This window comes from Amia ocellicauda, unplaced genomic scaffold (assembly GCF_036373705.1).
Source record: "Amia ocellicauda isolate fAmiCal2 unplaced genomic scaffold, fAmiCal2.hap1 HAP1_SCAFFOLD_192, whole genome shotgun sequence".
NCBI lineage: Eukaryota > Metazoa > Chordata > Actinopteri > Amiiformes > Amiidae > Amia > Amia ocellicauda.
In genome coordinates this window covers 54212-64625 of record NW_027102755.1, presented here as the reverse complement: position 1 = coordinate 64625, position 10414 = coordinate 54212, and the positions used below count along the sequence as shown (strand labels likewise).

The following is a 10414-nucleotide window of genomic DNA, read 5'->3' as shown; positions in this document are numbered from 1 at the left end:
GTGCCCACATGCCTGACCTGCTTTTCAGCTGGATCACAGCTCCGCCCCAGCAGGGTAGAGCATCCAAAAATGGTACAAACACATCCACGTATTGCAGTGTTTCCGGGAGAGCTGGCATACTGAGCGAGAAAGTCAACACTGACAGTGTGGCGAGAGACATAATGTATGTGCTCTGTAATGTCATTGCTGTCAGGTGAGAGATTTCTATGATGTCATCGCTGATATAGCAGTGAAGTGAGAGGAAGAGGAAGGGATAGCACGTGTGTGGGCTCACTGGCTGCCTCAGCTAGAATGGGTGAATGAGAGAGTGCAGGAACGGAACGCAGGAAATATACAATTGTATGTGACAGGCCGCTGTCTGTCACGGCACGGCTGCTGCTGACGTCTGCTGATGAGGTGCTCATGTGCCACAGCTGTGTTGTCACTCCCTCGCTAACAGGCTGTGGACTCACGGTTGCGGGCAATGAGCACCGAGGCGATTGTGACGTCAGTGGCAGCTGTGCCTTCTCTATTTAATCCCTCTCCTTCCCAGATGGAGGCAGCTAACCCGCTGAGAAGGAGGACTGACACTCCCAACCCTGACTGCCCGGAGCACCCTGTTTTGTGTGGATGTTTCGTTTTGGTTGTTTTTACCCCTTGTATTTTGTCCCGTTTACCCTGTGAACCACAATAAAGCCCGGACACCAACGGAACCAGAGATTCTCTCCATCCCTGTGTCTGGCTTTTACATTGTATTATGCATATTCTGAATCGATTTGTAATGTATATTCATGATTTATTGATTGAAAGAGTTCTGTTTCTTCTGGCTAAACTTGTTTGCACATTGAATATTGAATTGTAGTGTCTGTGTGTGTGTGTGTGTGTGTGTGTGTGTGTCACTAGAAGTCCAGCACACTATCCATTGTGGCACAGAACCACAAAACTGTACGACGAAGATACTCTTCTGCATGCCTGCAGATGACCGGGCGTCTCAGCGTGATTTGAGAAGTAGCATTTACAGTTGTGTTTTTTAAATCCCTGTCTCGCTGATTTTGAGACGGATGGAAATGATGGGTTCTTCTATTTGGTAAAATGGCTTTGCTCACTCGAGAGGCAGCCAGGTTAAGCGGGCAATAATGCACAAGTAGCTCTGTCTTGCGAATCTTGGAACTGTCCATTGGACGTACACGGCGTCAGTCGTCAAGAAATGTCAAACAAGGAATGCCCACAACGATGGTGGGATAGAAAGCCACGGGTGCAAAACACAACGGCTTAGTAGTCCATGGCCTTAAGTACAAGGCCACCTGATCCAGCTGTTCCCGGAGATGCAACTGACACGGAGGGGGACTGGTACAGTGACAGTGGCTAGGAAAAGAAGCAGCGTATGAGGTCTTGATAGTCAAGCAAGGATTTGGGACAAAGTTGGCATTCCAGAAAAGTAAGAAGTGAAGGCATCAGCAAGGCACTTGACTGCAAGATACCTCTGGCTGTCACGAGGAAGCCCAGCAAGCTCTAAGTTTCATGAAGTGAGCACTGACTCTGGTGGGACTCGAACCCACAACCTTTGAATGACCACTGCCCTTTTCACTAGAAGTCCAACACGCTATCCATTGCGCCACAGAGCCACGCAAGACATTTGTCACCATACTGTTCTGCACGCCTACTGATGACGGGGCATCTCAGCGTGCTTGTATAAGTAGCATTTTCAGATGTGTTTTTTAATCCCTGTCTCGCTGATATTGACACAAAAGGAAATGATGGGTTCTTCTTTTAGATAATGCGGCTCATGTTGACTTGACTGTGAGGGGAAGTATTTGTCAAGCACACTGTCTGTGTCTGTCTGGCTGTCTGTGTGTGTCTGTGCTTGTGTGTGTGTGTCTCTGTGTGTGATGTGGGACAGTGCCCTGTCTGAGTGCCAAATATATTTTATTCCCACCATTGTTGCAGCAAGATTGTGTAACCCATATATGAATTTAAGCTTTGTGTATGGCTCCGGAGAGGACAGGTACAGTAGTTCTGTGCAGGTGATTTTTAGAAAAACATTTTCATCCAAGGACATAGAAAGAACATAATGTAAGACACAGGAGACGTGTGTGTTAAAATTTGAGGTACCTCATTACCATCATCTAGTTGCCCAGAAACCAAAGGGAGTCCTCTTGTATATGATAGCAAGTTCTTTAGAAAAACTTTAGATGTGTCTTGCCCAGTGACCATCTCCGGAGCGCTTCGTTGTAGCTCAATAAACTTTTTTGGTATTATTTCAGTTAAATCAGGTCCTGATTATTCCTTGTCCGCCTGTTTATTGAGGGAGTAAAATTTGTCCCTATTAGTGCGTCTGTGTCTGTGTCTCTGTGTGTGTGTGTCTGTGGAGGGTTGACATTTTTGATATCCATAACATCAGAGCAGATGAGCTGAACATGTTTCTCATTATGCACACTGGGCACACTATATTGAATAGCGATAACACTACACACATATGAACACCAAATTATTGCTGAATCTATAGTTATGTTAACTCTGAAAATGATAAAATGATCATCTGAAACACACAACAATAAAGCAACGAACATCATTCCACAAAGCAAAGCGAGCACATACAAGGATACTGTAAATTGTAACTGTACGCATACACTAATGTACAAGCACAATGACCATGAACTCAGACCCAATTCTTGGTGGGGGGGGTTTAAGACTAGAAAAGTCACTGGTGCCATCACTGGTATACATTGATTACAGATCGGGCCCTGTGTTCAGTGTGGCCACTGCTACCTACCTACATACCAGAGGAGGCTGGTGCATAGAGGTGCGAGAGAGCAGTTCTGGATCAAACACACCTGCTGCTGCGCTCTGCTCTCCAATGCGCACTGCAGGTCAGTCTCAGGACCAGACAGTGCGCAGTAAGTTGACCATTGAAATACTCTTGCTGTGCTGGATTTTATTTCTGCTATGACACTGACAATTTGATGAATGGTGATAGCTAGTTTAGGGTTACCATACATCAGAGGAGGCTGGTCCACAGAGGCAGAGGAGGTTGCTCCTCCTCTATCTTTGAGTGTTTAGCTGTTACTGTTTCTTCAGTTATATTTGTACTATATTACCTTGTTATAGTGTTAAAATGTATTTTCATTTAATAGTGTGGTTTTTCAAAGTAAATACTTTTTATATACATTAATCATATTAACTAAAACAAATATGATTTTCTTTTTAGTAAAAATAATACTAATCGTTAATGTTATTTATTGTTTGTTATTGATTGTTAAAAAAATATGTTTTAGCTCACAAGTTTTTGTGTTCTTTTCTTGGTAAATCATTTTAGCACCTTTTTGCCATGTATTGAACAAATAAGTGCTTTTTTTATTTGACCTATTTGTATATATTTGCACAGTATATAATGTTACATAAGGGTCCAGGGATTGAATGTTACACTCATAACTTATTGTTCAGACATTAATACATAGATTTTGTTTTGCATGTAAATACTTGTTTGACGTCATAACACTTTGTTGTAAAAGGTACTTCTTAACATACAGTGTTAAAGATGCATTCTAGTGATGTTGGGGGGAGTTGTGTACCCATTCTCTCCAGTCAGGCATTTTCTTTATTTTTGCATATTAAGGGGACCCTATTTTGTTCACTAATACCATTCCCTCTTGCACTGAACACATGCTCAAGGAATGTGTCCATATTGAAGCACTTTTGGGGGTGAGGCGGGTGGAAAAGTTGTCTGTATTGTCTTGTGTTCATGGCAAGAAGGCATCACCGTTGTCTATTGTGTTCATTTTAAAATACATTTGTCACTAGCAAATGGTAGCAAATATGGTGGTACATTAATGCTGGATTGTTATGAATAGCCCAGCTTATCCTTGTAATTTGCTTCAATCTTGACTTACAAACTGAGTTTTTAAAACCAATTTTAAAAGCATGCCCCCAGACCCCCCTAGCAGACCTCTCTGTAATAATCATGGCCTCCTTATGGCCCCCGCCCCATTTTCAAAATCCTAGAATCAGTGAAATGATTTTTGTCCTGTTTTTCATGTTGTACAGAATTGATTTCTTATTATCATGGTTGTACAGTAAACTGTCCAATTTATTAATGCGGGACCGTTTAGCCTGGAGCTTAGGCTCACTCAAATCTTCCTCTTGAAAGTGGCGACTGCAGACGATAGTATGAGGGGTTATGCTGAACTGCTCACACCAAATATTTTGTATCCACTTTTTGAGAGTATCTTCCATGGTAGGGAAAGTATGAAAAGAAAGCTCAACACGCAGTTGAACTAGAGGAAGCCTCACGCAGTGGGACATCTGATACCCCACTCCCCCGCTGTTATTGTGAAAATGGTGCGGTCGAAACACTTGGCCAGTCAGATGTGCGGAACACACTGATGTGCATTTTGCAGCTCAGCAAAGCGGAAACTGACTAGCGAGTCAAAATGCCTCACCAAAGGCAAAAATCAGGGGACAGAGAGGAAAAGGAATCGAAAGAAGCAGAGAGGCAATGGCCATATTTCTTGCAAAGCATGAACACCAGGTATGATAGGCGAAGCTGAACATGGCAAAAGTGAGGAGCTGGTAGACTCGCAAATAAAACGTCAGCTAGAAAGCTTAACCTTTAAGTAACGTTAGCACATTCACTTCACTAGATAAGAAAAAAAAACACTGCTTCACTGGCCATGAGAAGGGCTGTGTACCAACCCGGTATTAAACGGGCCCCGGTGCTAAATGATTAAAGACTGTAGTATTGATGAGCTCCGACGTTACGGTTCTTTTGAACGTGTCGGTGTCATTGGAAATCACGCAGCTGCAGCCGCTGCTCTGCTCTGTCGGACTGACACACACACACACACACACACACACACACACACACACACACACACACACACACTATGGCAGGGATGGCGAACCCGTAATGCAACGTCTGAATTTCAGTGTGAATACATACACAATAAAATAGCACCTTTCCCAGTAGCTAGAAATACCACGCAATAGGCTGCTATGGGTTAGATCATGGGTTTTCAAACCGGTCCTGGAGTACCCCCTGCCCTGCTGGTTTTTGTTCCAATTTAGGTTTTAATTACTTAATTGAATGGTATATTGCTTTGTTAGGTCAATTAAGGATTCAATTAAGCAATTTAAGACCTCAGTTGCAGTGAACATTTTGTCAGGGTTCACATCGCAAAATGTGAGACAAATTCACCTCCATTTGCGATGTATTTTCTTCATCGATTCGCTGATTCTGCGATGCATTAAAATACGTTTTTCCGTCCCAAATCAAGCATCGAAAATGCGTATAAGCAATGCTGAGGTACCTCCCCTTTAAGATACGCGTATTTTTTTTATTTTATTGTGACGCCCGAGAGGCGGCCCGTACTCCGTGCCCTGTTACCCGAATCCCGTCCCTCATTGGCCAGCGGGTCTGTCACTCATACAGGGCAGGGCTGTAGCTTTCCAATTACACCAGACACGCCCATATCCGAGTACTTGGCTGCGCTGTGGGTTTGTGTGAGAACAAATAATCACCACTTTTGATAATTGGTAGACCAATTTAAGTTGCTAATCAAGCAACTCGTGTTGCTAAGCAAAATTATATTTGATTAGCATAACTACTATGCAAATTTGAGACAACAAAATGTACGCTGCAGTTGGAACAAAAACCAGCAGGGCAGGGGGTACTCCAGGACCGGTTTGAAAACCACTGGGTTAGACGATTGCACTGACTCCTTTTTTCACACGCAAAATTACATCGAGAGCAACAGACATGGACGGTCACTACTACTGAGTTCAGGCAATAATTACTATGCATGCTATTTAAAGTCGTTCACATTGTCTGGCAAACCCAGCGGATTGTACATCACGCATCACACTCCCCTCACACAGACGCACACAAAGAAAGATATAGAGAGACACAGAGAGAGACAGATAGGGAGAGAGAGAGCGCTACAGTAATTAACGGAGCACAAGAGGTGGCCGCCGAGGCCACACAAAACACGACAAAGTCAGCACAGTTTCCAAATCGACCCTATTATTTAAAATATATTCAAACTCGGCATTTACGTTTTCAAAGGAGCACAATCTGCCGGTTGTCGTGGTTGGATCGATCCATAATAATGCTAACAATGTTCCAATTTACCAACTTACATAGCTAGCTAGCGTTAACTAATTTTACTCAGATCAGTGTAATGTGTGATGCGCTGCATCACTACACTGCATGCTAACGCCCGCAGTTTCACGCAGCAATGACGCAGTGACACAAATGGAACTGGCTGGCACTTATTCTGCTCGGTGATATTCTTGGTTGTTCCATGGTGGTGCTAAAGTGGGGCTGTAGCCTAACCAAGCCATACCCCGCCGCCACCCCTGACGCTGTGCAAGATTTCTATGAGGGCAATTATTGCTGTGAGTGACCTAGACAGATGTCATCATGGGCAGACTCTCTCTATATATATTTTTTTCACAATAATTCATATTGTCTTGTGCATCATAATAATTGTAACCAGGTGGCTGATGTGTACACTCTACCCTTGGCTAAATTACTGACCATGCCACTCGTTTCGCCCAAATAGTTTTAGATATAATGCGCACAACTCAGGTTTCCCCCTACAAGATCTTTTTAATCAAATAAAAGTAAGCAGAGACCGGAATAAATTGTACAAAATGTTTAACAGTTTATTACAAGCAAAAATCCAAGAATAAAAGCAGGATATGCAATAAACGATTCAATAATTATTCATCTTAAATGCCACAGGCGAACTGGGGTTAGTGAAGTAAAATAAACAAATAAACCACACTACAAACCAAACTCTAAATGTGAAAACAAATCGTGATCATTGTAACAACTCAACTCCAAAAAAGAAACCATTCAAATAAGAAACCCCAACTACCCGTTCACCAAGTGGCAATTAGACAGATGACTTTTAAAACTATTGTACGTTACAAATCATAATATAACAATAGTTTAAAGATGGATAAAAACAAAGAAAAAAATACATAAAATCCATTGTCAGCATGATTAAACAAAAGTTACCTAAAATGCAGTTTAAATCCAGTTACCTCGGGGAGGACAGGTATGCAGAGCAGCTTCCTTCATCCAAATCCTGTCACAGAAAGTTAGATGAGTTGGGAGCTGTGAACACAGGTGGGACTTGATAGGGGTGGGACACTTTCCTGGTTTTCTTCTATTTTTACCCCTGTCAGAGATCCCAGTTTAATACTAATGTCTAATCAGATTAATCTGTGTCCCAGTCTCCCTCTTTCATATGATATGCAAGTATTACTGATGTAACAAATATCATTTTATTTTCTAGAAAGGGGTGAGGTGACACATTAGCTGACTAAAGTAGGTAGAAACTTTTTTTTTTTAATCTATGTACTATTTGTCAATAGTGAAGTCATGCTGGATTCCAAGACATGTCTCAGGCTGCCCTCTGACAGAGAAGGAGCTTATTAAGGGCATGTGTTGTGTGCAGGGTATTGTTATTGTTGTATTGCTATGACCAGCAGTACATATTGTGATATTGTGGAGCAGTGTAGCACAGTCACTCAGAGATGGCTCACACTCTGGGCCCTCATTCACCACAGCCCAACACTATAATGGGGATCCCAGACTGACGGGTAGTGGCAAAATAAATCAGTTTTCTGTTGGTCTCAGTGTAGGATGTTGTTAAAATACACTGCACTGCTGGGTTTACAGGTCACAGTGAGTGTCTCTCCTGGCTGAACAGATTTCACTGATGGAGTCTGAGTCACAGTATACTGTCCGGTGGATTCTGGAAACGAAGAATAAAAATAATGCTTACATATATATGTAATATACATGAAAACAATCTGATTTGGTCTGTGAGTTTGATGTGTGCCTGTTTAGATATTACAAAGAAATACATACAAAATGGAAATAATAAAATCAAAATAATTCCCACCCTGAGTGCAGAGTGTCCAGATGAACATGGTGATGAAAGTCATTGTTGATGTGTATTGTGTTGGCATGAAGGGCAGCTGTCGGTCATGAAGTGTTAAACTCACAGGCTGTAAACACTCCCAGAGCACTGAAGCATGTGCTGCCGGTGCCAAGTGTCTCGTTGTCGGACCTGCTGCATGGATTCCCCAGATCACCGCTACCTGTCACCCCTGTCTCAAGTTTTGTGGTTTCCCTTCTAATAATTTCATTCTTTTCTTTCTTCAAATGTACTTAAACCAAGGAGTACAGTTTTTGAATCATTCAAGACGATTTTATTAATTTTCCTTTTTAAAAAAAAACTGGTGGTTCAGTTAATTTGCTACAGAAATTCGATACCCTCTCAGTAATGTTGTGTAGATTGCTAAATGGAGAGTCTTTGACAGCATAAACATATTAACTGTGTAGTGGTGCACCTCAACAGCTTAACAAGCTTTCCATTTCCATTTTCAAAATAAGAAGCAGAATGTGCTCACAGGGCTCCCCAATTATTGACATTTGAGGCCAGAGGAGTAAATTGATGCACATTGAATGTCATATTTTTTTCTCCATAAAGGATCTGAACACGAATTACAAATTCTACAAGGATAAGGGCAGCAAAATGAGTATCCCGCGTATCAATTTCACTTTCTAACAATATATGCATTGGTTGCACAAGCAGAGCAAATTGAGCATTATTTAAGAAGCATCTTTCAATCACAAAGGCAACATGTTCCCTATGACCCACTGGGCTTTGGAAAGCTGTTCCTCTGCTCTATATCGGACCTCCGGATCATTTGTTTGTTGCTAATTGATTGGTATAAGCCCCAGGTGTGTACAATCCCCCAGGAAATTATATACTAGGCTGCAATTTAGTGCGTATCCTGCACTTGTGTTGCAATCTGACCCAAAGGGCAACACCTTTGAGTTACTAACTTAATCCTGTACCAATGTTTACATATTAGATAACTTTCACCATCTGCTGTCAGAGAAACAATGCACTATGTTTGGCAAAGCACTACGCTATGTACAGAACACACTTATTCCTGGGTAGCTGCTGCCATGCTGGAACAGGCTGGCACACAAAATCAGGCGCCTGCAAAACAGTTCATATGTTATTGCTCAACTGTCATAAATTGTAGAATACATGATCTCGATAAAAGCTCAGACATTTATCACACAGGGCAAGCCAGCTAAGCGATGAAAGGAACCATAACCATTTAATGTGCCTTTTCACAATTGCTGGCGCTCAGCCGTGTTCAGCCAGCATTAATGACACAGGCCACTTGTCTAGAACGGCAACATGAATTGAGCACCATCAGAGTAAACAGACAGTCGCAGTGCGGGGGCTCCTGTAGACTTTCACAATTATCCGAATTTACTTTTCTCACTTGAATTCTGTGCTCTCTATATTATCGCTGGATCCAGGGGACTGGGGACAGTGCTGGCTCAGTACCGGTACACTGTGTGTGTGTGTGTGTGTGTGTGTATGTGTGTGTGTGGGGTGGCGGGGGGGGCGTGCTGGGCATCCCAGGTGCTGCTGTCTTAGACCGAGGTGGAGCCCGAGTGGTAGTCTGACGTCACCTTCTCTGTGGCACTCGTCACTTCCTTAGTTATTGTCATCATCGCCGCTGCTGGGGAAACTCTCCACTTTAAAAGTGTCATTGTCCTCACCATACCTGGAGAAATAAAATAAAACGGTTCAGAATGGTTACTGGAAATCAGGGTGTGTGCCCTGCGCTGAAACCAAACACAATAAAGGACGAGAGTGAAAAGGAAGAAAGGGAAATAAGGAGAGAGAAACGCTCACCTGCACCACAGCTCTCCAGGGTCGACCCATAGTGAGCGCCCAACAAACCAAATGGCCCATCCCTAGCTCCATAATATCACTATCTATATCATATATGTTTGCTTATATATTGACTTAAATACGGTGTTGCTTATTTATGGTGTATGCAACTGTGTTAAAGGATTTATGTACAAGGTTTCTTCAGTTTAATCCAGTACCCCCCCCCTATACCAAATGGCCCATCCCTAACTGCACAATATCACTCTATACGTTTACTTGTATTTTAACGTAGCTTATTTATGGTTTATACAACTGTATTTAAGGATTGATACACACATTTTCTTGTCTTTTGGCTTTGTTTTAGGATTATACTCACGTTTAATGATGCTCTGGTCACTCCACAGACTGCCTCTGTTGTCTGCTGCAAGTGGTACATTCGATTACATCTTGACGTGCGCTAGTAGCGATCGTTTCCAGTACATTTCTATATAAAATACTACCGGAGTTAGGCTGGAGGACACAAACCGAACGCAACCGCTGGCACATTGTCAGTTGCACGCATTCGTGAAACTAGCGCACCGAATAGCGCACCGAGGAAAAATCTGAGGATTTAAATCGTAACAGCTGTAAAACGTAAGATAATATGCACTAGCCACACGGACTAGTTCTAGAGAATCTGTACTGGCCCGCAGCGAGCTGCACTAGCCATTGGCAAGCGG

General features: G+C 42.5%; 1 non-coding gene across 1 annotated transcript; it reads right to left on the bottom strand.

Moving 5' to 3' along the window:
• Window positions 1–1513: 1513 nt before the first annotated feature.
• trnar-ucu (transfer RNA arginine (anticodon UCU)) lies at window positions 1514–1604 on the bottom strand. Its single transcript is given in 2 exon segments — window positions 1514–1549; window positions 1568–1604. It is a non-coding gene; the product is annotated as a tRNA-Arg (tRNA).
• Window positions 1605–10414: the final 8810 nt, after the last annotated feature.